Source organism: Neoarius graeffei, chromosome 2, assembly GCF_027579695.1.
Source record: "Neoarius graeffei isolate fNeoGra1 chromosome 2, fNeoGra1.pri, whole genome shotgun sequence".
Taxonomy (NCBI): domain Eukaryota; kingdom Metazoa; phylum Chordata; class Actinopteri; order Siluriformes; family Ariidae; genus Neoarius; species Neoarius graeffei.
The window spans coordinates 59026287-59042014 of NC_083570.1; the positions used below are offsets into that span (position 1 = coordinate 59026287).

Genomic DNA, 15728 nt, shown 5'->3' on the forward strand with positions numbered 1-15728 from the left:
TTTCTTACAGTGGGCCTCAGTTATCAATCTTTGAGTAAAGTTCAACTTTCCACTAGATTTACAAAGGTTTCATAAACGCTGATTTTCTTTGTACTCATGTGCAGTGTAGATGTATGCCAATCACCTGTAAATTACAAGGCACAGCTTATTTGCATTTGGTTACGCTCACAAAATTAAATGACAAGTGAAACCAAAAAAGACTTTCTCAGAGGAAAAAGTAAAAGTTCTTTTGAATCACATCTATGACAATAAGAAATTTATACAGTACCAGTCAAAAGTTTGGAAACACCTTCAAATTCTATGTTTTTATGTTTTTATTTTTTTTCCTACATTGTAGAACAATACTGAACTCATCAAAACTATGAAATAACATATGGAACATATGGAATTATATGGTAAACAAAAAAGTGTTAAAAAACACTGTTTCATCTTTTAGATTCTTCAAAGTCGTCACTATTTACCTTGATAACAGCTTTGCACACTATTGGCATTATCTGAACCAGCTTCATGAGGTCGTCACCTGGAATGCTTTTCAGTTAACAGGTGTGTCTTGTCAAAAATGGAATTTCTTGCCTTCTTAATGCATTTGACACCATCAACCAGTAAAGAGTAAATAATAAAAAATACAGTAAATAGCCCTGTTCGACAACTGTAGCAATCCATATCCAGAACCACTCAACTAAGTAAAGAGAAATAACAGTCAGTCATTACTTTAAGACATGAAGTGTCTTTTAGTTAATTAAAATAAAGAAAAACCATTGAATTTGAAGGTATTTCCAAACTTTTGACAATCAAGGTAGAGACCGCGATCTGGTAGAATTGGAGATTCTACCAGTAGAAACTCCGATTGCAATCTCTCCTGGTAGAATCTCCAATCTTACCAGTAGAGATTGCAGTTGGAGTCTCTACCGGTAGAGACTCTAATCCAAAAGATTAGTAGAGATTGCGATTCAAGATCCTAACCTAATGGTAAGATGTTCTATCCTGGTGCAGAGAAAAGAAAACAAAGAACAATAACTCTTGCTGGTTTTACCATAATAGCCATTTTATTCACATAATTTATACATGAAACATTAATGGGATATCCATTTTATCTCATCTCATTATCTGTAGCCGCTTTATCCTGTTCTACAGGGTCGCAGGCAAGCTGGAGCCTATCCCAGCTGACTACGGGCGAAAGGCGGGGTACACCCTGGACAAGTCGCCAGGTCATCACAGGGCTGACACATAGACACAGACAACCATTCACACTCACATTCACACCTACGCTCAATTTAGAGTCACCAGTTAACCTAACCTGCATGTCTTTGGACTGTGGGGGAAACTGGAGCACCCGGAGGAAACCCACGCGGACACGGGGAGAACATGCAAACTCCGCACAGAAAGGCCCTCGCCGGCCACGGGGCTCGAACCCGGACCTTCTTGCTGTGAGGCGACAGCACTAACCACTACACCACCGTGCCGCCCATCCATTTTATTCATGAAAAATTATTGCACTATGTTCAGCATAAACATATCCATTTCAATGAACTAATTTTTGTTTTGACGCACACCAAATATTGAAGGGTGACACTTTATATAGCATGTAAGTCTCTGTTTTTTACAAGTACCTCTGTTAGTTATACAACTGCCCTTATAAGAACACACTCTTGACTGGTAGAATTTGAGATTCTACCAGTAGAAACTCCAATCACAATCTCTTGTGATAAGATCGGAGATTCCACCAGATTTTAATTAATCTCTATCTTGACATTTTATATACTGTATATATATATATATATATATATATATATATATATATATATTTTTTTTTTTTCTTTTTTGTGTGTGTGTGTGTGTGTATACAGGTATGTGTGTATACACACACACACAGGGTGTTTCAAAAAATTTTGATATTATTTGAGATATAAATATCCCAGAAACTACATAGTCTAGGCAAATGAAACTGAACAGGCTTAATGTTGAGCAATTTATTTAAGTTGAGGTTTATCCCTCAAATTTTGAATGAGAAATTCAAAGGTATGTGGATTCCATGAACGATTTCACAAATTTTCATTATGCGTGCCGCCTGAGACACAGACACACAGACACACAGACAGTGTTCCTCTTTGAACTTTTTGTCCCGTGTCCAAATCTGCATTGCAGTTGGTGCATTTTTAGAGAATTCTCTCATAAATGCACGCTGCACAGTCTTGTTCGACTGTGTTCGAGCATACTCTAACACACAAAACGCCTTTTCTTTTCCAGTGAATGGCATTTCTATACCTAAAAAGATAAAACCAAAAAACATTAAACATAAAATTTTGACCTGTTTCCACACATGCTGTTAAAATTTGAGGTCAATTGAATGAGGATTGGCAAAGTTATTAGATTGTGAAATTATATCAAATTTTTTGAAACACCCTATATAACAGTGTAACAGTACCTGAAAGGCCAAAATCTGGAGGCAAATTACAGAGAAGGTGAATTCAGTGTGACTTAAGTGAGGTGAAAAGAAAATGGTTTGACATGCAACTGGATCCAGGTGATCATGGACACTAAGCACATCATCGATGCTGTGAAAAGCAGGAGGGTATGTGTCATAAGGAAGTCTGATGTTGGAGTATATGGCACAGTGTATCTTGAGACATACCAGATCGGTCACTTAGTGCTTGCACTAATAAAGTGTTGCACAGCATTAAAAGAAGATGGAACCAGCACTTATATACTGAACCACTGTATTCCATCCTCCCTTCATACAGTGACATTTCTTCTTAACTGAATGACTGCTCTTATTTTTTCTTAATTTATGGATTTACCTTGGCTTGCGTTCTGTAATTTATTTTTTTAAATGTAATTACAATTTTTAAATTGATGCATTGTTATATAAAATGCTAGGTTTCACACAATTCTCATAAAATTTGTATGTGTAATTGAAATATACATAAGCATATAATCTTGACAGAGTAGTTCATATATAAAAATTCAGTAATCCATGCAAATTATAATATTTGAAATCAATTAATTGAGGTTTTCCTAAGTTAGTATGTGTAAATTTACACACATTCAGGGACACGAGTAGGTTATGAACATTTTTTCCTTCAAAATTTCGTGTGAATGCTTGTATGAATGATTTACAGATAAACATCTCCATTCATATCCAGCTTGATAAATAATAATATAGCAATAATATAGGCCTTAAACTATATATATATATATATATATATATATATATATATATATATATATATATATATATATATATATACTTGTAATGTAGCACCAATAACCTGTTTGTCGTTATATTTGCACTACTTCACCACTACTACCTCTGCCATCTCTCATCGATGCAATTATTATGTGCAATAATATAGGCCTTAAACTATTTTTACACACACACACACACACACACACACACACACACACACACACATATATATATATATATATACACACAGAGTCTACCTGTAATGTGCAATTTTTCCGAGCCTCTCAATATACTTTTTCACGGTAGATAATGCAAATAGCCCTCTGTATTTAATCTTTCATTGTCTAATTTTTTATTTCAGTTTTATTTGTTATCTGTATGACATTTTCTTGCTACTGTAACACGTGAATTTCCCCGATGTGGGATGAATAAAGTGAATCTAATCTAATCTAATCTAATCTAATCTAATCTAATCTAATCTAATCTAATCTAATCTAATCTAAATGAGGTCTGTTGTCATATCACAGCTGTCGTTATAAGCTGAAAGAGAGAGTGGCTGTGAGGAAAGGTGGCGGTGAGCAAAAAAAAAAAATCACCACAAAGTTACTTCTTCATCCCACACAAATTATGCCAGAAAAAATATACTATTCTCTTGATTTCAGCTTATTAATAATGTGCATAATTTGGGTTAAAACTGCTGTTAAACTCTTAATTAAATTTTGCATTATTAGGTCTGTCTAATCCAGATGTTTACATTCAACAGTTTTGAGCACATTTCGGTCATTAGCTTTATGAGTGTGTTTTACATATGAAGTCCAACAAGGACATGGGGAAATTGAAAACAAAATAAAGAATAACACACACACACACACACACACACACACACACACACACACACACACACACACACACACACACACAGAGTGATGCTGCCAGTTACACTGTGCTGTGTTCTGTTAAAAAGGAAGTCTCGGTCAATCTCCAGATTCCTGAGACTCTTATGTATTTCTCATCCCCAAGGAGAGTGTATGGACAACAGATGTAGCTCCTATTACTGCTCCCAAAATCACACATGCGCACACATTACTCCCTCATTACATTCGCTGATTTGTGGGTGTGTGTGGTTGCATACATGCATGTATATACGTGTGTGCACAAATGTTGTGTGAATGTGAATGCGTGAGTGTGTCTCTATCCCTCCTTCCGTTCTGAGCAGATGCAGGACTCAGTGTGAGGAGAACTCAGAGCTTAGGAATGAGAAGAATGTGCAGGGGAGGGGGTGCTCAGTGAGAGAGAGTTGGTAAGAGAGAGATAGCGAGATGAAGAGAGAGAGAGAGAGAGAGAAGGCATCCAAAGGGTCAGAGAGATTTATGAGGTACGGGGCCTTGTGAGGGCGGCTGCTCCTTTGCATGACATCGATTCTGTCCTGTATGACCTACTCTGTCCCTCAGAAGGGAGGGCAGGAGGGTTTGTGTGTGTGTGTGTGTGTGGGTTTCAGGTAGCTGCGGCTGTCTACCCTTCCACGATTGGGCTCTAGACTGAATGACTGCTTTTTGACTCTGCCCCAGCAAACATAATACACACACACACACACACACACACACACACACACACACACACACACACACACATATATATATAGGCCCTGACAATCACCGTCTCTCTCTCTCTCTCTCGCGCGCACACACACACACACACACACACGCATGCATGCGCGCACACAGCATAAAGAAAATATTTATTTTTGTACATACTTATAATTTTCATTAAATTTTGGTGTGATGGTGTGACTACTTCACAGTTTCCACAATGTGGCATCTTTGCTTTTCTTTTCTTTCAGTTTCCTTATGAACTACTGAAGTTTTCCCATGTGCTTATTTCCTTGCTATTTCTTTTCAAAGTCATCACCTTGTGACTGTGACTGTATGTATGTAGTCTATAAAAGGTCCCTGCTATGTCATGCTCATTTTCTTCTCATCAGTCTGAGTGACCATTCTATTTGTTCAATATTTTTGCACTTCCTTTTATTCATTTGGAACTAATGGAGGCTGTATATCAGTAATAGGCATCATTCTTCAACAATACAAATACCATACATTGCTGAGAAGGAAAATCATCTGAGATGTTAATATTGCTTTCTACTGAGGAGGGGAATCATGTACAATGTTTATACTGTTCTTTATTGAGGCTCAAAATCACTCAACATTCTTAGGCCCTGTCCACACGGCAATGGATTCAGGTGAATCTGATAAAATTGTTTATCGTTTCGGCCTGGCGTCCACACGGCACCGGCGTTTTGGGTGCCCCAAAATGAAATCTTTTGAGAACGGGTTCCAGAGTGGAAAAATCTGGCAACGGCGCCGTTGCGAAGTCGTCTGGATGAGTAGAACGGATTTGTTTACGATGACGTCACAACCACATGACTGTCAGTGCTTCACGCTGGGTAGAAGTGTAACGAACTCGATGCAAGTTGTCAACAAATCCTATAACTTGGCTCATGAAACGCGCTTACAAAATATTTTCACTGCTTTCCAAAAACAAAAACAATCCCGCCAGCAAAAATAGGGGAAAAAAAGGAGCGATCTCACCTCTTCAGATGTTGGTTTAAGTCCGACAATACATTCCTCAAAAAGGGCGTAGAAGAACAAAGTAATCCATCAACGTGTAGCATTCAATTTATTCCGGACCATTAAAGAATTCTGGAGGATATCAGAATGTTGGCGTACCGGCTTCCATCTACCCCCATTCATTCCTCTTTCTGCGTCTTTCGTTTTACGCTACTGATTAATAATCAAAACTTTCTGTGGCTGATGCTACAGAAGAAGGGGTTTATGCGCATGGGTCTACTTCTTCTATTGTTCTGGTGTCTCCGATGGGACCGTTTTAAAGCGCACATAGAGGTGTGGCATGTGTATTGCATCGTTTTCAGCAAGCGTTGCGTTGCCATATGTACCTGATATTTTACTGATCCGTTGCCCATGTGGACGCGATATTTAAAAAAAAAAAAATCTCGTTGCCGTTGTCGTGTGGATGTAGCCTTATACCAGAGGTGGGCAAACTATGGCCCGCGGGCCACATCCGGCCCATTGGCGTTTTTAATCCGGCCCGCGGAAGACAATCATATAAACACGATTGAGCAGATCTATAAACTATAAGCGTCAGTGTTATCACATAGATAGGTGTTCTAGAGATCCGTCTTTCCAGTCAGTCGTATTCACGCGAGATTACATTTGCAGAGTGGTGCAGCGCGTGCCATGGAAGTCATTCTGGCGCCCGTGCCACTGATGATCTCGAGAACACAGGATAAAACTTTACAATGAGTGGTCCTAAAAGAAGAAAAGTGGACAGTGAGTGCCGGGTGTTCAATAAAGAATTTACAACTAAATATTTTTTTGCTGAAGTCCGATCAAAGGCTGTATGCCTTATTTGCAAAGAAACCGTTGCAGTTTTAAAGGAATATAACATCAAACGGCACTTTTCCTCCAAGCATGCTAATTATGCTAACAACCAGTCAGCACAAGCACGGACGAATACAGCTCAGCGGTTGCTGAGTGAATGTGAGTATTAACACTTTCTCTTTTTAAAACTATGTTGGAGCTGTAATAAGATGGTAGTCACATGTTTACAGACATAATAATATAAAAAGTATAACTCTTAGTAATTTTGGTTGTCGTGGGTGGCTGCTGTAGTGCTGGTGTTTGTTTTTAAGTACCGTGTGCTTTTGGGTGTCTGCTCCGCCCCTCATTTATGTCCCTGTCTGCTAGTATTGAGGTATTTCACCTGACGTCACAGGGTCACGTGATGCCCCGGTGTCCACCATTTTGGACGGCAAGCTAGCTAATGTCAACAACAGTAGCTGGTATGTTACTGTAGCAATGTTTACGTTCAGTCATTTGGATGACTGTTAAAACCTTTCAGTCTCAAGTTTTTCCTTTACTGGATTTACTAGTTTACTGAGCCAGCCGGCCCCGGAGCGCTAGCTAGCTAGCCAGCCAGCCGGCCCCGGAGTGCTAGCTAGCTAGCCAGCCAGCCGGCCCCGGAGCGCTAGCCATCCAGCCAGCCAGCCAGCCGGCTCCGGAGCGCTAGCCATCCAGCCGGCTCCGGAGCGCTAGCTAGCCAGCCAGCCGGCCCCGGAGCGCTAGCTAGCTAGCCAGCCAGCCAGCCGGCTCCGGAGCGCTAGCCAGCCAGCCGGCCCCGGAGCGCTAGCCAGCTAGCCAGCCAGCCAGCCGGCCCCGGAGCGCTAGCCAGCTAGCCAGCCAGCCAGCCGGCCCCGGAGCGCTAGCCAGCTAGCCAGCCAGCCAGCCGGCCCCGGAGCACTAGCCAGCCAGCCAGCCGGCCCCGGAGCGCTAGCCAGCCAGCCAGCCAGCTCCGGAGCGCTAGCCAGCTAGCCAGCCAGCCAGCCGGCTCCGGAGCGCTAGCCAGCTAGCCAGCTAGCCAGCCAGCCGGCTCCGGAGCGCTAGCCAGCTAGCCAGCCAGCCAGCCAGCTCCGGAGCGCTAGCCAGTCAGCCAGCCAGCCGGCTCCGGAGCGCTAGCCAGCTAGCCAGCCAGCCAGCCGGCTCCGGAGCGCTAGCCAGCTAGCCAGCCAGCCAGCCGGCTCCGGAGCGCTAGCCATCCAGCCAGCCAGCCAGCCGGCTCCGGAGCGCTAGCCATCCAGCCGGCCCCGGAGCGCCAGCCAGCCGGCCCTGGAGCGCTAGCCAGCCGGCCCCGGAGCGCTAGCTAGCCAGCCAGCCAGCCAGCCCACCCCGGAGCGCGCTCAGTAAACTAGTAAATACAGTAAAGGAAAAACTTATAACGGTCCATGTCTCAACAGACTAAGAAGTTATTTCAATGACATTTAATAACATTTTGTTTATCCTGAGGACCGAAAGTAAATGAAAATGTGAACAAATCTTAGCTGTCAGTGAACAATCCTGGTGGAAGCAGGTAAACGTCGTTCTCCAAGCCTGCTAACCTCAATTTTTGCAAATGCCTCTCCCTCTGCTCGCCCTGTAAATGCCCTACGTCGCTGGATAGTGAAGGTGTTTTCTGCATCTCGCTCCTTTTTCTTTTATGTTTTTCGTTTGTCGCCTTCCTCGCATTCAAACTGATTCGAGCCGTGCCGTCCAAAATGGCAGCCTCACATGACTTGGTCACGTGAGTGAAATACCTCAATAGGTGTATTATGAGCAGCTGACCTTGCTTCTGCTTATATCTGTTCCTGGACTTTTGCCTGTGGAGGTTATTCTGATCTATGAGTGGCCTTTTGGAATATGAAAACCTGTTTGGAACCTGTGTTTTGATTTTTTGAGGACTGGAAATATTTCAGTGAGTGACTTTGAACCTGAAAACCAGTTTGGAGTTTTTTTTGCTTTCTTGAGCTGTTTTGTTTGATTTTGTGGGCTGGATGGATCCAGTGCCAAACCACTGAACTGCAAACATGTTGGCATGGTGTGGTACCCAAACTGTTGAACTGCAAACATGTTGGCATGGTGTGGTACCCAAACTGTTGAACTGCAAACATGTTGGCATGGTGTGGTACCTCTCCTACTAATTTTGGTTGGTTGTACTGGCAGGCTGGAAGTGGATGGTTAAAAAAAAAACACTCAGGTGTAAATCTACGAGTTCAGTGAAATGTACAAAAATGATATGTACTGATATGTAATTTAGTTCAATTTAATGATATGCAATTTAGTTGTATGTATAAAATGATACAAATATACAAATACACTGGCATCCTACTCATCCTGGCAGCTCAAAGATGTAATTTAAGAATTAAGTGTGCTACTTTTCTTACTGTCGTGTGTGTGTGTGTGTGTGTGTGTGTGTGTGTGTGTGTGTGTGTGTGTGTGTGTGTGTGTTACTTTTCTGGATGGATCCAGTGCCAATCTATTGAACTGCAAGCATTTTTCTGCTCTGCCTTTGTTGACTGAGAACTAAAATAAATGTCAATTTGATCTGCATTTGGGTCTCTGTCAGTGAAGGCCTTACAATAACACTAAAGCTTTTCCAGTTTATGTTCGATATGTATGAATTTGGTGTTGGCCCGGCCCGCCTGGCAAATTTCAAAAGTCAATGTGGCCCCTGAGCCAAAATGTTTGCCCACCCCTGCTCTAAATTGACCGTAGGTGTGAATGTGAGTGTGAATGGTTGTCTGTGTCTATGTGTCAGCCCTGTGATGACCTGGCGACTTGTCCAGGGTGTACCCTGCCTTTCACCCGTAGTCAGCTGGGATAGGCTCCAGCTTGCCTGCGACCCTGTAGAACAGGATAAAGCGGCTACAGATAATGAGATGAGATGAGATTAAGCTAGAAACAAGAGAATACCCCACATGCTCACACAAGCTAACTGCCTTTCTGTTCTGGTCTGCCGTTAGCTTAAGTGTTAGCGAAATACATCCATAATATATACATAATCCTCTTTTTTAATAATGTGCTTACTGGATTTTAAGCAAAGCAAGTATGCATTGATTTTACAGCCAGAAATCTTTTGAATAATTTTGCTAATTTACACCTTAAAATTAATAGCCTGGCCCATGGGAGTGACTCCAACAAACTGGAATGTGCAGAAAGTGTCAGCCAATGTTGTGAGTTCATGTGCAGCACAGCATCTAGGCATCAGTTATATGCAGGAAAGTGAAAAGTTTTGCCACTCTATGTAAAATACATTGTGGTAGTGGGGGCATGATCAAGCATCAGCTGTGGGCAACGACGAGTCAGGTAGAACCAGCTGATGACCCGTGATGAGTTTCACCGGTGTTTGATTACTGGCAGTTTACTTATGTGTGTCTTTTGCATTATTTCAGAGAAAAGCCAGTAACTAGAGAGAGAGAGAGAGAGAGAGAGAGAGAGAGATATGAGCTACCCAGCACAGTGTGTATGTTTGTATGTGTGTGAAAGAGAATGAAAATGTCTGAAAAGTGATCTTTAAATTAAAAATAAAATGCACCTTGAGTTGTCAAGCCTGTCTCCCACATCCTCATTTCCCAAAAACCTTGAGAGTGTTACACTGGTGCCAAAACCTGGGAATTGAGGAGAAATGCCATCAAGGAGTCCACGCCAATCAGCGTGACCCTCCAGACCCTCGTCAACATCCACCAAAGCCAACATCAGGCCCTTATCTCACTGTGCGCAGAGCAGGAGCAGCACTTCCAGGCTCTGCTTCAGGCCCAGGCACAAGACTGGCAGGTGATCCAGAGCCTGATTCAACCAGTGGTTACTCCAGCAGCCTCTCCCACAGATACTGCAGCCAAACAGCATGTTCCACTGTTCAAAATAGATCCATAGAACACTGTGGAGCTGTTTGCAGAGCTGTTTGAACATGTTGCTGAAGTGTGCATGTGGCCAACCTCACAGAGGGTGGTCCACCTATTGCCACTCCTGTCAGGGGAAGCCCAGCTCACAGCCCAGCAGCTCCCATCTGCCAACTTGGAGTATCTGGAGCTGAAGTGGGCTAGCTTGCAGTCGACTGAACCCCAGAGCAACATCACCAGCGCTTCCATTCACTAAGGTTGGCTGCCCATTTGCCTTTGCCCAACAGCTCTGAGATACCTGCTGATGGTGGCTGTTGACAGAGGAGTGTGATGCTGATAACATCATCAGTTGAGGGGTGCTGGAGCAGTTCATCATTCAGCTGCTGGAAGGAACTTCTCAAGTGCTTGTTTTCCTACCCACATGAAGTTGGAGCAAGTTGGAGAACTTGGCTATGAGACCAGGCCAATAGATAGAAGTTATGCACTTCAGATTTACCATCGCAATCTCCTGAAACCATGGAGAGAGGTGTTTCCTGTGGCTCTGGCAACAGCGGTTTCCTAGAAGGAGGAGCTGGGACTGGAGGTAAGCCTGAAAAGTGTGACCCAATTTACCCAAGTCCCCTGTGGAGACCACCTCTCACTGTCTCAACACAGGTTTCCAGGTTGCAGGAGGAATTCGCCGATGTATTTTTGCCTCTGCCCAGTCGTACTAGTCTCGCAGAGAACCACATTGGGAATCCTCCAGGGGTGGTGGTACACTGCTGCCTGTATCGAATCCCTGAACACACACAAAAAAATGTGGTTCAGGATGAACTCAAGGCTATGGTCAACATGGAAGTAATTGAGGAGTTGCACTGTGATTGGAGCAGCCTGGTGGTTTTGGTTACCAAAACCAATGGGTTGGTCTGGTTCTGTGTAGACTTTAGAAAAGTCAACATGGTGTCTTAATTTGATACATACCTGTTGCCTCACATTGATGAACTGCTCAATTGGTTAGGTGCGGCTCGATTTTATTTGACACTGGGTTTGTCTAAGGCAGGGGTGGGCAAACTTTTTGGCTCAGGGGCCACATTGACTTTTGAAATTTGCCAGGCGGGCCGGGCCAACACCAAATTCATACATATCGAACATAAACTGGAAAAGCTTTAGTGTTATTGTAAGGCCTTCACTGACAGAGACCCAAATGCAGGTCAGATTGACATTTATTTTAGTTCTCAGTCAACAAAGGCAGAGCAGAAAAATGCTTGCAGTTCAATAGATTGGCACTGGATCCATTCAGAAAAGTAACACACACACACACACACACACACACACACACACACACACACACACACACACACACACACACACACGTGACAGTAAGAAAAGTAGCACACTTAATTCTTAAATTACATCTTTGAGCTGCCAGGATGAGTAGGATGCCAGTGTATTTGTATATTTGTATCATTTTATACATACAACTAAATTGCATATCATTAAATTGAACTAAATTACATATCAGTACATATCATTTTTGTACATTTCACTGAACTCGTAGATTTACACCTGAGTATTTTTTTTTAACCATCCACTTCCAGCCTGCCAGTACAAGCAACCACCATTAGTAGGAGAGGTACCACACCATTCCAAAATGTTTGCAGTTCAACAGTTTGGGTACCACACCATTCCAAAATGTTTGCAGTTCAACAGTTTGGGTACCACACCATGCCAACATGTTTGCAGTTCAACAGTTTGGGTACCACACCATGCCAACATGTTTGCAGTTCAACAGTTTGGGTACCACACCATGCCAACATGTTTGCAGTTCAACAGTTTGGGTACCACACCATGCCAACATGTTTGCAGTTCAACAGTTTGGGTACCACACCATGCCAACATGTTTGCAGTTCAGTGGTTTGGCACTGGATCCATCCAGCCCACAAAATCAAACAAAACAGCTCAAGAAAGCAAAAAAACTCCAAACTGGTTTTCAGGTTCAAAGTCACTCACTGAAATATTTCCAGTCCTCAAAAAATCAAAACACAGGTTCCAAACAGGTTTTCATATTCCAAAAGGCCACTCATAGATCAGAATAACCTCCACAGGCAAAAGTCCAGGAACAGATATAAGCAGAAGCAAGGTCAGCTGCTCATAATACACCTATACTAGCAGACAGGGACATAAATGAGGGGCGGAGCAGACACCCAAAAGCACACAGTACTTAAAAACAAACACCAGCACTACAGCAGCCACCCACGACAACCAAAATTACTAAGAGTTATACTTTTTATATTATTATGTCTGTAAACATGTGACTACCATCTTATTACAGCTCCAACATAGTTTTAAAAAGAGAAAGTGTTAATACTCACATTCACTCAGCAACCGCTGAGCTGTATTCGTCCGTGCTTGTGCTGACTGGTTGTTAGCATAATTAGCATGCTTGGAGGAAAAGTGCCATTTGATGTTATATTCCTTTAAAACTGCAACGGTTTCTTTGCAAATAAGGCACACAGCCTTTGATCGGACTTCAGCAAAAAAATATTTAGTTGTCCATTCTTTATTGAACACCCGGCACTCACTGTCCACTTTTCTTCTTTTAGGACCACTCATTGTAAAGTTTTATCCTGTGTTCTCGAGATCATCAGTGGCACGGGCGCCAGAATGACTTCCATGGCACGCGCTGCACCACTCTGCAAATGTAATCTCGCGTGAATACGACTGACTGGAAAGACGGATCTCTAGAACACCTGTCTACGTGATAACACTGACGCTTATAGTTTATAGATCTGCTCAATCGTGTTTATATGATTGTCTTCCGCGGGCCGGATTAAAAACGCCAACGGGCCGGATGTGGCCTGCGGACCGTAGTTTGCCCACCTCTGATTTAGAGCCACCAGTTAACCTAACCTGCATGTCTATGGACTGTGGGGGAAACCGGAGCACCCGGAGGAAACCCACGCGGACACGGGGAGAACATGCAAACTCCGCACAGAAAGGCCCTCGCCGGCCTCGGGGCTCGAACCCGGACCTTCTTGCTGTGAGGCGACAGCGCTAACCACTACACCACCGTGCTGCCTCACTTTATTTTATTTTATTTTATTTTATTTTTTTAATGATTCACATCTTCCAACTTCTTAAAGTTTCTGAGTAGGTGGGTTGATTTAGTCTTCTTTTAATCTGACTTCTGTCAGAACCTTAGACCTCCCAGCATGCTTTGGAGAAAGGTTCAAAACAGAAAAATGCTAATACTGGCATATTAAAAGTGAATCCAACTTTGTTTTATTGCCTGGCAAAGATCAGCTTGGAGCCTCTCCTGATGCCTCTCTGTGGTCACTTTGCCATGTGTCAGACCTCACTCTCCCCTGTGATGCCACCACTATGGGAAGGAGTTTCCTTGTAAAATTGTTCTACCACTAGTCTATAGAAAAATCCTATTTGCCATTACTTTTCCAAGAGAAACTGGAAAACTGATGTCTAATTAGCTGAAGTTGGTTTTCCTTGAGAGTTTTTGAAAACACTCACAGATTACAAGCTCATCTCACAGCTCTGTTTTCCCTATTAAGTAATCATATAAGGCATGTGAGTGAGTGGCCTTGGGGTTAAGAAGTGCCATGGGTTAGTGAAGGGGTTTAGGCACGCCTTGCCATATAACCAGTGCTGTGAATCATTGTGGCTGGTAACTGGAGAGCAGCTGAAGGAACAAGCCGTGATGATTTATGGCAGGAGTAAAAGCATATTCCATAAACATTGACACATACACACCAACTGCTATCCAGCTTTCCTGAGTCAGGGTTGCATTAGAACACCCCGCTGCTCTAGGTGTCATTCGTTGTCTCATACCTATGCCCACACGAACACACTCTTTTTCCTTCTCACTCACTCACACTTATATAAACAGATGCCAAAGACTGTAATTTAGTATTCACAGTGTCTTGCAAAAGTATTCATCCCCGTTGGTGTTTGTCCTGTTTTGTCGCATTAGAAGCTGGAATTAAAATGGATTTTGGGAGGGTTAATACCATTTGATTTACATAACATGCCTACAGCTTTAAAGGTGCATTTTTTATTGTGACACAAACAATAATTAAGATGAAAAAAAAAACAACAACACAGAAATCTGGAGTGTGCATAGGTATTCACCCTCTTTCGTATGAAACCCCTAAATAAGAGCTGGTCCAAACAATTCACTTCATAAGTCACATAATTACAACCCAGATTCCAAAAAAGTTGGGACAAAGTACAAATTGTAAATAAAAATGGAATGCAATGATGTGGAATTTTCAAAATCTCGTTATCTCTAGCTGCTTTATCCTGTTCTACAGGATCGCAGGCAAGCTGGAGCCTATCCCAGCTGACTACGGGCGAAAGGCAGGGTACGCCCTGGACAAGTCGCCAGGTCATCACAGGGCGAATTTTCAAAATTCCATGTTTTATTCAGAATAGAACATAGATGACATATCAAATGTTTAAACTGAGAAAATGTATCATTTAAAGAGAAAAATTCGGTGATTTTTAAATTTCATGACAACAACACATCTCAAAAAAGTTGGGACTAGGCCATGTTTACCACTGTGAGACATCCCCTTTTCTCTTTACAACAGTCTGTATACGTCTGGGGACTGAGGAGACAAGTTGCTCAAGTTTAGGGATAGGAATGTTAACCTATTCTTGTCTAATGTAGGATTCTATTTGCTCAACTGTCTTAGGTCTTTTTTGTCGTATCTTCTGTTTTATGATGTGCCAAATGTTTTTTATGGGTGAAAGATCTGGACTGCAGGCTGGCCAGTTCAGTACCTGGACCCTTCTTCTACGCAGCCATGATGCTGTAATTGATGCAGTATGTGGTTTGGCATTGTCATGTTGGAAAATGCAAGGTCTTCCCTGAAAGAGACGTCGTCTGGATGGGAGCATATGTTGCTCTAGAACCTGGATATACCTTTCAGCATTGATGGTGTCTTTCCAGATGTGTAAGCTGCCCATGCCACATGCACTAATGCAACCCCATACCATCAGAGATGCAGGCTTCTGAACTGAGCGCTGATAACAACTTGGGTCGTCCTTCTCCTCTTTAGTCCGAATGACATGACGTCCCTGATTTCCATAAAGAACTTCAAATTTTGATTCGTCTGACCACAGAACAGTTTTCCACTTTGCCACAGTCCATTTTAAATGAGCCTTGGCCCAGAGAAGACATCTGCGCTTCTGGATCATGTTTAGATACGGCTTCTTCTTTGAACTATAGAGTTTTAGCTGGCAACGGCGGATGGCATGGTGAATTGTGTTCACAGATAATGTTCTCTGGAAATATTCCCGAGCCCATTTTGTGATTTC

At 42.7% G+C, this 15728-nt stretch overlaps 1 protein-coding gene across 1 annotated transcript in view; it reads left to right on the forward strand.

Moving 5' to 3' along the window:
* The window catches only part of LOC132881737 (transcriptional enhancer factor TEF-3-like), a 71236-nt gene that overhangs the window by 13190 nt on the left and 42318 nt on the right, over positions 1 to 15728 (forward strand). The window lies entirely within an intron of this gene.